This window comes from Lontra canadensis, unplaced genomic scaffold, assembly GCF_010015895.1.
Source record: "Lontra canadensis isolate GAN:19392208 unplaced genomic scaffold, GSC_riverotter_1.0 scaffold38, whole genome shotgun sequence".
Lineage (NCBI taxonomy): Eukaryota > Metazoa > Chordata > Mammalia > Carnivora > Mustelidae > Lontra > Lontra canadensis.
The window spans coordinates 14,978,693-14,992,176 of NW_022631032.1; positions in this window are offsets into that span (position 1 = coordinate 14,978,693).

The window sequence follows — 13,484 nt, forward strand, 5'->3', positions numbered from 1 at the left end:
TCCTCAGTGGAAACCACCCCTGGAGTCTATGCAGTGAAATTCAACTAACCAAAGCACTAAGCTTTTTTTAGGAACAAGTCGTAAATTTAGCTAGAGATAGAATGCAGATTTCATTTAATCAACTGGTAATAACTGCCTGGAGCAGTTATAAATTACTAAATTAACAATGTTCTGAGTGCCTTGGAGTGCATTTACGCTTGGTGGAAAATCATGCTGTAATCATTTAGTCATACCTTCCATGGGCTCACAAATGGGGACTTGTGGCTTCTATAATATCTGCCATCCCTATATGAGGCAATGTGGGGCTACACAGCTGAGGAAAACATAATCCAAACACATTTTCCACAAATATCCTACACGAGAGCATTACAGGTATAATAAGAGCACAGACATAATAGAGATCAATGGAAATACTGTGATGGCACCATGGAAGAGGCAATATTTGAGGTGGGTCTTGAAAAAGGAGTGGGATTGTGGGAGTACGTAAGGAGGGCAAAGGCATTACTAGCAATGATACACAGAGGAATGCACAGCACATCCGAGGAAGGGCAAATGCTGGGTGATGAGGCAGACAGAAGTGCACTGAAAAGACGACATGGAGCCAAATCCAGAAAGGCATTGAATGCCATGCTATGGAATTCATTCTGTAGTGTAGCAAGGTTTTAGAGCAAAGCTGTAAAATGGTCAGATCTATATTTTAGAAAGACAAGTCTGACTGCATGAGCAGGAGGGAGAGGTGAAACAAGATGTCAAATGTAGCAAGTTATTAATTCGGTTGCATTATAAGCTTTACAAATTCCAAAACTGAGTCAAAGGGTGTATTATGATCATTGTTGTTGGTTGCCATCACAACCGCCATTTTCTCGTCTTTGTTAGTTTATAAAATCTTACTTTTGCTCAGGCAGCCGAATGGACAAAGCAGTGGGGACTTTCACCGAACTTCAGGAGTTGAATCATAACATTCACTGTCCTTTGCTGGTGATTTTTTCAATAGACAAAGACAAAGCATTTGGTGAAATTCAATATAGATGTATGATAATTTTTGGAGATGATGGATATGTTTATTACCTTGACTGTAGTTTCACACGTGTATGCATACACTCAGACTCATCAAATTGTGTATGGGTGTACCTCGGAGGTATTTCAGGCTGAGTTTCAAACCACTGCAATAAAGCAAATATCACAGTAAGGGGAGTCAAATGGATTTTTTGGTTTCCCAGTGTATATAAAAGTTATGTTTACACTATACCATAGTCTATTAAGTATGCAAGAACATTATTTCTAAAAAACCATGTATACACCTTAATTAAAGGATACTTATTGTTAAAAAAAAATGTTAACCGTCATGAGCTTTCAGTGAGTTGTAACTACTGATCACAGATCACCAGACAAATGTAATAATAAGGGAAAAATTTGATATATTATAAGAATTACCAAAATGGGGCACAGAAACACAAAATGAGCAAATGCTGTTGGAAAAATGGAACCAATAGACTCGCTTGATACACAGTTACAACAAACTTTGAATTTGTAAAAAAAAAAAAAAATGCAATGACTGTGAAGCACAATGAAGCAAAGTGCAATGACACAACGTCTGCAGGTATATTAAACATATGCAGTCTTTTGTATATCAACTATACCTCTATAAAGCTGTTTTTTAAAAACTCCCATCAAAGCAGGAATAGAAAGGAGTTCCCTCCACCTGATAAAAAGGTGCCAAAAAATACCACATAGGTACTGTTTTCCCTACTGATGAAACACTGAACACTTTCACTGTAAGATTGGGAGCAAGGCAAGGATATCTTCTCTCACTACCTTTCCTAAACATTGTCCATAAAGTCCTAACCAGGCATTAAAGCAAGAAAAGATAGGTAAAGGCATAAAGTTTGGAAGGAAGAAGTAAAATTATCTTTATTTTCAGTCAACAAGGCTATATACATAAAATGTAAAGGATCTATTGAACAACTATTAAACTAATAATTGAATGTAGCAAAATCACAGGATATAAGATAAATAATACAAAAATCAATTGCCTTCCTATATTTTTATTTTTAATTTATTTTATTTTTAATTTTAATCCCAATATTGTCAACACACAGTTATATTAATGTATTTCTCTATTTTGTCAATAAACATTTGGAAAACAGTCTTAAAACTACTACTTTAGGTATGTACTAAAAAGCACTGAGAGAGAGATTCAAACAGCTGTTTGTACACTTGTGTTCATAACAGCATTATTCACAATAACCAAAAAGTAGAATCAACCCAAGAATCCATAAATGGATGAATAAACAAAGTATAGCATATATATATAAAAGAGTATTTTTCAGCCTTTAAAAAGGAAAGAAATTCTGACACATGCTGCAACATGGATGAACCCTAAAGACATTTTGCAAAGTGAAATAAGCCAGTCACAGAGGGACAAAGACTGTATGATTCCACTTACAAGGGGTACCTGGAGCAGTCACATTCATAGAGACAGAAAGTAGAACAGTGATTGCTGGGGGCTGAGGGAAGGGAAAAAGAGGGGACTCAGTGTTTAATGGGTATAGAATCTCAGTTTGGGAAAATGAAAAGAGTTTTGGAGATGGATGGTAATGATTGTTGATACATGTACATAAAACACTTAGGAATAAATTTAACAAAAGACACGCAAATCCTTGCACCAAAAACTCACAAAGCATTGCTGAGAGAAACTGCAGATGACTTAAAGAGAAAAAAAAAAAAAAAGAACTATGTTGGAGACTTACTCCACCTGATTTCAAGACTTATTATAAAGGTATAGTAACTGGGTACCTGGGTGACTCAGGTTAAACAAGTGCCTTTGGCTCATGTCACAACCCCAGGGTCCTGGGATCAAGCCCTGCATCGGGCTCCCTGCTCAGTGGATAGCCTGCTTCTCCCTCTGCCTCTGCTGCTCCCCCTGCTTGTGCTCTCTCTCTGTCAAATAAATAAATAAAATATTTTTTAAAAAATAGAGGTACAGTAATTAAGACAGTGTGGTACTGGTGAAGGATAAATAGATAAATGGAATAGATTAGAGGGACCAGAAGTAGATCACACATTTATAGTCAATTGATTTTGGACAAAAGTCTTTTTGATAAATGATGCTGGTACAACCAGATAATATATGGAAAAATATAATATGCAAAGAATTATAAACCTACATGCAAAAAGTTGAAACTATAAAGCTTTAAGCAGACCACATATGGTCTGGAGTGAGTCCCAAGAATTTGTGTTTCAAACAAGTTTCCCAGGTGAGTTGTATGTTGCTGATCCAGGGACCACATTTTCTCATTATTTTTTAACAGCATGTTATGAAGGGAAAAAAACACAAATGCTAACATTTTTTTTTCACTCAAATCTTCCCCTTGAATAATTAGAGAGAAAATAGTAACTTCTTGGGAATATTGAAATTGAAACTATTAATAATTTAGGATTAAGTAGACATGATAGAAGCTGTGAAGAAATATCTTTTTCAACCATGTCGAATGTAAGACTAGGAAACCATGGTTTTGTGAGAAGCCTAAACGGGATATTGTACCCCAAGAGAAATTTACTGCATAAACAGTAAAAGAAAACCAGGCATATAATATGCACCCTTGCTTATAATGCCCAACATGAAGATAAGATATTCCAATATAATTCAGCCTGGTGGCCCATTCTTGCTAGTTCGTGCTTCGTGATGAAATATCACTGCCACTTCCCTGGATTAATAAAAGCCTTTTGTATGGAGGCTTTTCCCTATTATTCTTCTGTGATTTGTTTGCCATTACAATCACTTCCTGTGTCATGCTTCTTTTTGCTCTCTTCTTTTAAATTTTAGCCGAGCAGTATGCCGTTAATGCATGCTTCTTAGAGCAGTAAACAGGCTTCAAACAAATAGGAATTTTGGAGCTTTATAAAGGGAGACTCACAGGGATCTCACAGAGAGCGTAAGGATGAAGAGCATGGGCTATAGACCCAGGCAGCGCTGAGGTCAAACCCTGCTCTACCATTTACCTGCGTAAATGAAGACCACTCAAGGTCTCAGATTTCTTAGGCCTAAGATGAACTCTCATGAAGATTAAATGGAACTTTGTGTAGGAAGTACTCAGCCCATTGTCTGACCCTCTGTGAGTTAACTACCATAAACAGAATAATATCTTATGCCATATAAATGTGTCTTTCTTCATTGTATTTTCATATGAATCACCTCCTGAGCCAGTATACAGCATTTATCGGGGGAAGTAGGTGGACAGGGAGTATGGAGTAGAAAAGAAAGGAAAGACTATTAGATTTATTTCAGAAACATAAAGAAAAACAGTTAACACTCGGATTCTGGCAGTTAAAATAGAATGTTTTTGAGCACTCACAGAGAGAAAGAGACAGAGAGAAAGAAGAGAAATGTGAGGGGCTGAGCATTTTATCAAACAGACTGAATATCTCCCTAAAGAGGCCACGTAGTAGATTGTTCACCAAACTGGCTGCTGTCATTCCCATTTTTGTTTCTATGCCCTTAGCAACGTGACTTGGCAGCTCCTCCCATTGGGTGAATGTTCCAGCAGACTGAACAGCAAGTGAGAAGACCCTTAGGCAAGAAGCCATCTGACAGGGTTCAGAAACACAGAGAACGCCAGTGTGGCTGGAGCGCAAGGAGAAGGATGTGGACAGTGATTGAAAACAGCACCAGGTCACATGCAGCTTTTGAGACTAGGAAATCCCTGACAACGGAGGGACCGAAACTTAAACCACTGTGGCCGGTTTATACAAGAGAGCCTGTATTAAAATATTAAAATATGTTTCCTTCCAGTTGGTAAATAACACAGTACTGATCCCCCTGAGTGTCTCCGTAGCTCTGGCAAGCCAGGCCACCTCCAGGACCATCCACCCTTCATGATCCTGTTCTGTAATTTAAGAGTCAGGGTAAAAAGAAGCCTCCAATACTGATCTAGCCCATGACTGTGGATGTGCAACATTGTCCCTTGGCCAAGGGGAGACCACTTCTTTACCTCCAACTTTATGAAGTTGAAAATAGCATGAATCCATCCCATCAGTCAATACGTATTACCCATGGGCCAGGAGTACTGTAGGTGTCAGAGACGAGAAACAGTACGCAAACCAGTTTCTACCCTCACAGAGGTTAGAGTCTGGCATTCGGGCAAATTGTTGCCTGTGCGTAATAATTTTTAGGCATTGGTCCTCAACCTAAACTCCACAACAGAATCACTTGAGAATTTTAAAAGTACCAATGCCTAGGTTCCACCCCCAGTGGGGATGATTTCATTGCTCTGAGGTGTCGCCAGGGCATGGCAATATCTAAAAGCTCCCCAACTGATTCAATGTGCTGCTAGGGCTGAGAACCGCTCTCTTAGAGAGAAGCTAATATGGAAAACAGAGAGTGGGATTTCTACACTTAAGTAAAATGATGGTTGCAAACCTAGAGAAACAAGTTTTCTCTGCATGTCAACTAATAAAGATAAATCAAGATGGAAACATGATTTCTTGAAAGGTACTTTTCAGAGGGTTCCGGAAGCTGTCTTTGTAGAATGGCATTCTGACAAAATGTTGGCTGGCAGTCTGACCCAAGGTTAGGTAGGTCAACTAAGCACATTCTGACAATACAGAGCAAAACTCTGGGCTTTATTCTTCTTAAAGATTTTATGTATTTATTTGGCAGAGAGAGCGAGAGAGCACAAACAGGGGTGTGGCAGAGGGAATGGGAGAAGCAGGCTCCCTGCTGAGCAGGGAGCCCAACGTGGAGCTTGATCCCAGGGTGAGCTGAGGGCAGACACTTAACAAACTGAGCCACCCAGGTGCCCCAGCTCTTGCCTTTTTGAAATAAAATTGCTCAGAAAATAACTTCTAAATGTGAACACTCCTACTACCCTTCCCTTCCCCGCACCATGACCTATCCAGTCTCGATCTACACATTCACACAAAGCTAGCCATCAGCCTGAAGAATGGGTCTATACCCGGAATTCCAGGCCACAGATGAGGATTCCAGCCCCAAAAAGATAAGAACCATGACTTGGTGGATTGAGATTGCTTTTCAGAATGATTTCTGACCTCTCTAATTGCTTTCTAGTTGCTTCCCTAAGCTGTTCTTCCAGTGACAAATGTTTGAATGAGACAGAATCGAAAACAGCTCAAAAAGGTTTGACCCAATGGAAAGTCCAGAGGGGCTGAGGAAACATGTGCCAAAGGTTGGGCTGGAGCATAAGTATTTTCTAGAGTTACTGGGTCACAGCGAAGAAGCTAAGTACATTCTGGGGCAATGAGTGTGCTCAGCACTAGCCCTTGATTATTCAGTCTTAATGGAGGGGAATGATGATGTGAGTTTTCTGAGAGAGCAGCTGATTTTAATGAGCACTATGGTTTTGACTCTGGAAATCACCACTAGGTAAATAAAAAGGTATGCAGCATGTCTGAGCATATTTCAGCTGGGCAGCATGGACTGTGGCCAAGAATGCCAAAGGGTAAGTGGCTTAGAATTCCAAAACTTACCAGAGAAACCCCACAAAATAGAAACATCTTTTTTTTTTTAATTTTCAGCATAACAGTATTCCTTGTTTTTGCACCACACCCAGTGCTCCATGCAATCCGTGCCCTCTCTAATACCCACCACCTGGTTCCCCCAACCTCCCACCCACCCCCATGCTTCAAACCCCTCAGATTGTTTTTCAGAGTGCATAGTCTCTCATGGTTCACCTCCCCTTCCAATTTCCCCCAACTCCCTTCTCCTCTCTAACTCCCCTTGTCCTCCATGCTATTTGTTATGCTCCACAAATAAGTGAAACCATATGATAATAGAAACATCTTATTAGAAATAACAGAGCCTGGGGATGCCTGGGTAGCTCAGTGGGTTGAGCATCTGCCTTTGGCTCAGGTCATGATCTCAGGGTCCTGGGATCAAGGCCCACATCGGGCTCTCTGCTCAGCGGGGAGTCTGCTTGGGGATTCTCCCTCTCCCCAACCGCCCCCCAACTCATGCTATCTTTCTTATGATCTCTCTCTCAAATAAAATCTTAAAAAAAAATAAAGGACAGAGCCCTGAATTATGATTTAGAAGACAAGAACTCTTGTTTCTCGTCTATCATGACCAGGTGTGACCCTGGGTAAGTAACTTCTCTGTGCCTCAGTTTCCTCATTTTTAAAATGAGGGGACCAGATTTAAATGATCTCCAGTAGGATGGATGGATAAAATGGAATTTAATATCTGTGTCTAAGGGAGAGAGAATACTGAGATCTGAAATTGAAGATTGCTGGTAGCAAGTAGCCAAATTTGCATTTGGAGCCCAAGACACTTCTAGAGGATGAAAGTGAGAAGATAGCAAGACCCCAAAACCTTGTCTCAGAAATTAAAACTAGCTGGAGTGGACTAGGGGGTTGCCCTGAGCAAGGCTCAGAGTCAGGGAATGACCACTAGGCCCCTCAGATAAACTCAGCACCAAGGAGAAAAGATAAAACCACCAGCCTAGCCTCTGCATAGACTTAGGAATTCAAAAGGAGGTTGTGAATCAGTGCACAAGAGGACTGACCCCAGCCCAGGAATCAGGTAGCAGACAGTCCTAGAGTCCTGGAGAAGTGGCTGTGTTGGGGAAGATGAGGAGTGACAAGAATGGGCATCCAGACCAGGTTTGCCAGGAGCCTCCTCCTGGTGGAACTTACTCCTGAGGGCTGGGGTTCTTCTCTTTGGCCCCTGAAAGAAGAGCAGTGGCCCAAGCAAAACTCTACTAGCAGTTCCTTGGGAGCCACCAGCCTCCTGTGGGGTAGCAGAGTCCCCTGGCCTTGAGGTGACATCTCCACTGAGACTCCAGAAGAAGAAATGGAAGTGACCATGAGGGCCCTGGCATATCCTGGGAAAGGTCTTCCAGGGAAGCATATGGCATTTCCTGTTCATTGGGCCTGTGAGAGCTCACATGTTCAACTTTGGGAATCCACCTGAGTGCTGCCTTATCTGCATCCCAATCTATAAATTAGGCCATGCCAGTTACAGATCTATAAGATCCCTCATGACTCCAAAGTGTTGTGACTTTAGTGTGTGATTCAAAACAAAACCCAAAGAATGATTTAATTCAGAGTTTAGTGTACAACTAACTATATCCTTAAGTTTGTAGATACTGGGGCTCTTGTCTACAAAAAGGAGAAATGTGTAAACGAGAGATCCATCTGTGACCATTAAATCGCCTAAAATTAACAAAAAAGTCCTATCACTGCTAACGGTCTGTAAATTCACTCCATATGCATTCATCAGAGATCATTAAAATGAAGGCTGGGAATGCAAAAATAATTATATAGTTTAGATACCTAAAAATTTTTCCTTAGAGAGAGCAGATTTGTATGTATGTGTAAAATATAAGGGTGTTATTCTAAAATTATAACTGAAATAAAAGCTTGCTTTAATGAAAGGTGATTGTTATATTAATTTCCAGCTTAAAATCGCCTAGACAATAACCACCAGCATTGTAAATGTGCATGCTATTTGAACCAGCAATTTTACATATAGAAGTTCATGCTGATGAAATTTTACACAAGAATACAAAACTAAATATGTAAGAACATTTACTGTCACAACACTGTTGATAAAGAAAAAATTGGAGGGGCACTTGGCTGGCTCAGTCAGTTAAGTGTCAGACTCTTGGTTTCAACTCAGGTCATAATCTCATGGGTTTTGAGATGGAGCCCCAAATCGGGCTCCACACTCAGCAGGGAGACTCCTTGAGATTCCCTCCCTCTGCCCTTCCCCCCATTCATGGTATCTCTCTCTCTCAAATAAATAAATAAATCTTAAAAAAAAAACTGGAAAAATTGAAATGCTCATTCATAAGGGATTATTTAAATAAATTATCACCCTTCCATATGCTAAACCAAATTCTGAATTTACTAGAACTAGTGAAATACATCTTTTTCTAACTTAAATTTTACTTAGTTAACATCCAGTACAATATTGGTTTCTGGAGTAGAATTCAGTGATTCATCACTTACATACAACACCTAGTGTTCATCACAAGTGCCCTCTTTAATACCCATCACCCATCTAACCTATCCCCCACCCACCTCCCTCCATCAACCCTCAGTATGTTCTCTATCATTAAGAGTCTTTTGTGGCTTGTTTCCCTCTCATTTTTTTTTCTTTTCTCCCTTCCCATTTGTTCATCAGCTTTCTTTCTTAAATTCCACATACAAATGAAATCATACGGTATTTGTTTTTCTCTGACTTATTTCACTTAGCAAAATACACTCTAGCTCCATCCATGTCATAAATGGCAAGATTTCATTCTTTTTGGTGGCTGAGTAATATTCCTCTGTGTGTGTGTGTGTGTGTGTGTGTGTGTGTGTGTGTGTGTATCTCACATCTTCTTTATCCATTATCAGTCAATGGACAATTGGGCTCACTCCATAGTTTGGCTATTGTTGATAATGCTATTAACATCGTACCCCATCAAAACTGTATTTTTGTATCCTTTGGGTAAATACTCGTAGGGCAATTGCTAGATCATAGGGTAGCTGTATTTTTAATTTTTTGAAGAACCTCCATATTCCTATCCAGAGTGGTTGCACTAGTTTGCTTTCCCACCAACAGTGTGAGAGGATTCCCTTTCTCCACATCCTTGCCAACAGCTGTTGTTTCTTGTGTTGCTAATTTGAGCCATTCTGACAGGTGTGAGGTGGTGTCTCATCATGGCATTGATTTTGAAATACATCTTTATACCAGAGAAATAATTTTATATTAACTGACATGGCTGTCATTTATAGTTATTTGTTTATTTACCCCACCTCCATTTCCTGCTTTAAATCAGATCTATAATGAGGCTGAGGGATTCACTGTATCAGAGATATGGATATAAAGAGCACTAATCACATAAAGTTATAATTCTTAGTGCTTAGCCCCAAACACAAGAAACCCCGAGAAAGGTATTCTCACCATCCACCAGGCACACTTTTGAGAATGAAAGGGATAATGCCTGGACTGGCTTACTGGAAGGGCAAACAAGTTTTCCTAAAACTTCAGGGGGACCAGGGAGGATAGAAAGACCTGAAATCAGAAAAGTATAGCTTAGGCAAGGGAAGAATTTAGTTTTAAACATATTCATTATTATTACAATTTATCTTAGGCTAAGTCATTGGGAATTGAGCTGACTTGAAACTGTAAACAGAAGAGGTAACTGGAATTGTTGAATATTTCTTCTGTTGGGAAATGCTCTGCAATGATGAATATTTTGCAATTCCATCTTTTCTGGATGCTGTATTGTGTTCCATTGATTTACATGTTTGTCCTTATGCCAATAACATATTATCTTGTTTTGTACAGACTTTACAAATTCTTCACTTTTTGAATAAGTCTTAATATCAGGCAGTGAGAGCCCTCCAACTTTGTTCTTTTCCAAATTGTTTTGCCCACTCTACAATTCCATGTTTTAAAATCTTATTTTAATATTTTGTGGAATTTTTATTATATTTTTGCTATATTATATTACTATTAATGCATAATATATAATGTATTATATATTATATATATTATATAAGTATATTGTATTGTATTTTTATTATACTTACTAAATATAGCTGGTTTATTTACTTTCATCAGGATAAAAACAAAAGAAAAGAAAGAAGAGCTGTCAACAAGGGATATTTTAGGCTGCAAGTGACACAATCCTTCCTTTCAGTATTGTAGACAAAGAAGGGTTCATTTTTCCGCACCTAAAAGAAATTCTAAAGACAGGTGTATCCTTGCATTGGTTCAGTGGCTCAACAATGTCAGGGCCAGCATCTCTGTGGGTCTCTTGACCTCGCCCTCACGGTAACAAATGCTAGCTACAGCTGCTGCAATCTTGTCCATTCAGGGTAGAAAAGAACAGAAAGTAAGGGGTAACTTATGTCCCTAGATCCAAAATTGTGTCAGATGGCCTCTTTGGCTGCAAGAGAGCTTGGGAATGGCATATTTTATTCAGACCATATAACAGACATAGGCCAGAAAGAAGGGGGTGGATATGAGAGTTGGCAGTGCCAACCTCTAGTGTTTGCCACAAATGTTGATGAGAGGTTTCAAAAAAAAAAAAAAAAGGAAAAAAGTTTTCATTGAATTCTTCCCTCTTCAAAAATACCATTAGAAGAACTAATGATAAAGAATCCATCCCACAGGATGCCTGGTTAGCTCAGTTGGTTTGGTATCCAACTCTGATTTTAGCTCAGGTCATAATCTCAGGGTCCTAGGATGGAGCCCTGAATCAAGCACAGAGTCTGCTTGGGATTCTCTCCCTCCCTTTGCCCCTCCCCCTGCTCATGCTCTCTCTCTCTCTTTCTAAAATTAAAAAAAAAAAAAATTTTTTTAAAAATCCATCTCAGGCTACATCACTTTCCTTAGTGTTGTATGAGACCCTCAAAGCCTCCTGGTCCTGCCTCTCCCTGCCATCAGAATTAGCTCTCCCCAAGCATTCAACAGCACTCACACAATCCTTAAGTCACATCAGCTAGAAAAACAAACCTAGTCTGTTGCTAAGGGATAAGAGTTACATTATGACCAGCCTACAGCATAGCTCTCTTTAGTAAATTTTTAAGGAAAAAATGTTGGAATTCAATGCATGTTCATGAATCGCCTATTTCAGTCTCTGAATAGGGGAAACTAGGCATTTCTTCCTTTCTTTAGTAACATTTATAGGGTTCCTATGTGCCAGGCACTGGGTGTTTTTATTCCTCTTCCCTCTCTTATTGTTCCCTGTCCTCTTTTTTGGATTATTTTTTACTCTAAGTGTATATGGGAATATGTGTATAAAAGTATAAGACAAGGTCAAACTTGCAGAGTCCAGAGCACCATCACTATAGCTCTCTCTGGTCTCCCTGTGGAGGCCACAAGAGCACAGCTCATGTGCCTTTCAGAAGCTTTGGAAGGTGTGGAAGAATCAGGATGCAAGAGGTTATCTGTGAGTAATGCTGCTTCTTACAACATTCATGCTCTTATCCCTTTATGAGATTATAGAGATACTATGGTATACATACAGACACAGTCTCTACCCTCATTGAGCTTGTATTGTTGTAGGATAATGTTTTTGAAATACTAACCAATGTTATTTTCTCCCAATAATTACTTTTTTCTCTCCCTGTTCCCACTCAAGTAGCTAGGCTATGTTCATTGCCTCAGGATAGAGAGTTTATAAGAAGACGACAGGGAAAAAAAAGAGAGACCTCCTATAGTTACAGGAATAAAAGTGACACTAGAGCAAATGTTAGCATGAGCTTCACTCCACATACCCCAATTAGCAACAGAAGATTCCTCTTAGCTGAAAGGGAAGAAAACTGGAAGGCAAGGGAATTGCCATAGAGGCCAGTGGGGATAGCAGGGACAATCAGACCTGAAGGGGCCATCAGTGAAAACAAGCTGTGTCAACCATGGGCTATAGTGAGGAGAATTTGTGGACACACAGGAACCAGATGGTAGCCAAGGGTGCATTTGCCAACATCACCTGTCACTCATACCAAGGCCCATATCCTTTCTCCAGTCATCTAGGCTCCATGCTTGCCTTTTCTTCCTGGGGATAAAGTTAGGTTCTATTTCCAAGCCTCCTTTGCAGTTAGATGAAATCATATCACAAACCACTGAGTTCTGGCCAATGGGATGTGGGAGGAAGTGATTTAGACCACTTCCTATCCTATTCATGAATACTTCCAATGCATCCTCCATGCTCCTTCTTTCCTGTTTTGTCAGATATAAATGATGGGCTCCAAGGCCCTAGGGCATGGCTGAGCCAAAAGATGGAAGGAGCCTGGATCCCTAGATCCCTACCTGGAAGACAGCCACCTAAGGTGGTCACTCTGACCAGAAACATCTGCACTGGGTTCTTGTATGAGAAAAAGTTAATTTTTATTGTATTAAGCCACAAAAATATTGCAGTTTGTTACAAAGTTTTGCCAACTCTGACAATATTTCAATCAACTCCCCAGCTCAAGCAACACTCCTCTTCCTGGACCTGGTTCAGGAAGTTTACCCCATGAGGACAAGCACTCCATTGCAAAATACCAGGACACAGTAACAACCCACCCCCAAAAGGAGGGTGAAGCTCTTATAATCTGTCATGTCAGTATGATGTTAAGGGAGGGAAAGTTCTTACTCTTACATTTGTGAAGATAACCAGAACCTGCTTAAGATTTTTCCTGGGCTAGGAGACTGATTAAACACACAAGCATCACACCGGATAGAAGGAGAGAGAAATACTGAACTAGCCAGTATAGATTGATGTGTAGAATTTCAAACTGTGCTAAGCTCTGTGAAGAAAAAATACAAATAATCTGGCAAAAATAACAGGTGGTGATAGAACTCATATTAAGGAGTGGGAATGAATAAAGACTGTCTGAGGAAAGAACAGCTGAACAGAAGCCTATCAGGAAAACCAGAATCATGCAGATTAAGAGTTTGGGGGAATAGCGTTTAGGCAAAAGGAAAAGAGCCTGAGAAAGGAAAGAGGCTGGCTCATTGAGGATCTGAAAGATGTCAGTTTAGCTGTGAT